This window comes from Pollicipes pollicipes, unplaced genomic scaffold (assembly GCF_011947565.3).
Source record: "Pollicipes pollicipes isolate AB1234 unplaced genomic scaffold, Ppol_2.1 Scaffold_5724;HRSCAF=6776_pilon_pilon_pilon, whole genome shotgun sequence".
NCBI lineage: Eukaryota > Metazoa > Arthropoda > Thecostraca > Pollicipedomorpha > Pollicipedidae > Pollicipes > Pollicipes pollicipes.
Window position 1 is genome coordinate 41961918 of NW_023596746.1, and position 2565 is coordinate 41964482.

Consider the following 2565-nt stretch of genomic DNA (forward strand, 5'->3'; position numbering starts at 1 on the left):
TCGCCGGCGGGTCGGCGACGGGCGCCGGCTGGGGTCCGGCCGATGTCCTGACGCCGGGGTTACGCTGCGCTGGACCGGGACGGCGGGGGGGGTCAGTGGCATCTGCCCGCGACTGCAGCGGCCGCTCGCCGGCACGTGGGTCGGGACCGCACGTGACGCGGCGACAGCGCCGACCTCGGGGCCAGCTCAGGGCTGAGCCGGGACGGACTGAGCGGCGCCGGCCGGGCGGCGACGCGCTGGCAGCGGGCGGAAACGAGCCGCGCCCGTCTGCCGGGCCACGGGCCTCCCTAACCGCGTGCCATTCTGCGGCGACACGGTGAAATCGACGCCGGCTCTCAGCTCGCACGTCACGGAACGTCGTGACCGAGGGCGTGACGCAGTAACGCGATTCCAATGTGTTTAGCAGGAGCGAGTTTTGGTTCTTTTGAATTGGTTGCATCGCGTTGTGCTCACACGTCACTTCTGATCTATTGCACGCTGTATTGGTTTCGGTCTGGCTATTGGGATCTTTTCTACTTTTATATCGGCTCAGTGATTGTGAAAGTGCCTTACTGCCGGAAGCATGATGACTGTTTGCTGTTGACTTTCGAGCATAACCTGAACTTTCGTGACATCGATTTGTCGCTTTCTCGCTCTATGGCTTCATTGAAACGCTAGCCTCTAGGAAACAAGGAAGTGTGACTGAAACAATGGCAAATATTGTAAGTTATATCCCGCGGTTGTTGTTCGTCAGAGGAGTGTATTCGCTTGATTGCAAACAGCAAAACCCATGGTACGTTTTGTAGTAAACGGGCTGGTACGTGGTACGGCTGTCAAATGCCTGCAGTTGTAACATCCACCGTTATAGTGGTCTAGACAAGTGATGCATGTTACAATGCGGGAATAGAACACAGCACAAGTGTCCACCTTGAGAACGAATGGTTTTCGCCAATTCGAAACGAAGAGCCGGAAACACGCGCAAAATCGCTCTCATCGCGAACGAGCCACTCTTGGAGCATTGCGCCCTTATCTGAATCTTTCACTCCAAAGCGGCGCGAACGGTTATGGGAGCTCCACCCAAGCGAAACCAATCTAGTCTTGAGAATAGCTGTGCTTGGGCTGGAGCACCGGCCGACTGGCAGATGTACCACGGCGCTTCCGGGCCCGGTGTTCGGCAATGTGCGGCGCATAGCGACTGGTGCCTGACGCCCTATCGTCGGCGGCACGGGGTCACCGAGCTCCGAGATGATTAGCCATCTGCAGCTCGGGCGCCCGCCGACGGAAAGCTCAGATCATCGGCCGACACGTGACGGGTGATCAGGTGACACCGCGCCACCCGCGGTGCCAAGTGTCGCTCGCGCGCTCGTTCCGCGGCGGTTCCGCACGGCGTCTAGTGCCGCTCGCGCGCTCGTTCCGCGGCGGTTCTGCACGGCGTCAAGTGTCGCTCGTGCGCTCGTTCCGCGGCGGTTCCGCACGGCGTCTAGTGTCGCTCGCGCGCTCGTTCCGCGGCGGTTCCGCGAGGTGCACGGTGTGTCGCCTCTACGCTTCTACTGCCGGTAGCACGGGATATCCCCAATTGATGACAAAGTTTTTGCGGCAGCAAACCCCTTGATGAGTTAATCGCTTCGTCGTTATGCTAGTTTGTAACGCCGCCGTTTAGGCATGAAGATTAGGAAGCGAGGAACCAAGCGAAGACGCTTCTCGGCCGACCTCCACAAAAACCCCAACACTACTCACCATGCATCCTGCACGAAAGTGCTGTCTGCGTTCTGCTTTCCCATCAGGCAACATGGCAATCAAAGTTGGATACGATTGACGCACAGGGCAGCCGGGAGGCAGCCAGAGGCTCTGGGCATGGCGGCCGAGTTCGTTGGCGGGCATGAGCCGAAGCACGCAGCCGGCAGGCAGCCAGAGACTCTGGGCATGGCGGCCGAGTTCGTTGGCGGGCATGAGCCGAAGCACGCAGCGGTGCGTTCCATACAGGGGTGGAATACAGCGGGTGTCATGGTTCTACGCGGACCGGCCGGCGGGGCAACGCGGTGCCACGCGGACCGGCCAGCGGGGTAACACACCACACGGACCGGCCAGCGGGGTAACGCACCACACGGACCGGCCAGCGGGGTAACGCACCACACGGACCGGCCAGCGGGGTAACGCACCACACGGACCGGCCAGCGTGGTAACACAGCGCCACGCGGACCGGCCAGGGGGGTAACGCGGCGCCATGCGGACCAGCCAGTGGGATAGCACAGTGCCACGAGGACCGGCCAGCGGGGTAACACAGCGCCACGCGGACCGGCCAGCGTGGTAACGTGGTCCCGCGCGGCCCGGCCAGCGGAGTGACGCAGTGCCACAAGCCAGTCCGTGACCATGCGGACCGCGAGGACCCGTGGGGCGCCAGGTGCGCACATAACAGACCGGCCCACGGCCACCACGGTCGCCGGTCTCGCGGTCTCAGGAGCCAGTCTGTGGGGCATGGCAGTCCCAAGGGCCGCTACGTGGGCCGTCTAGTCGCCCACGCCACTCCTCCCACTCTCCGGTCAGCCGAGCGCTGTCTGGGGAAAGCTTGCCATGTTGCCGATGATG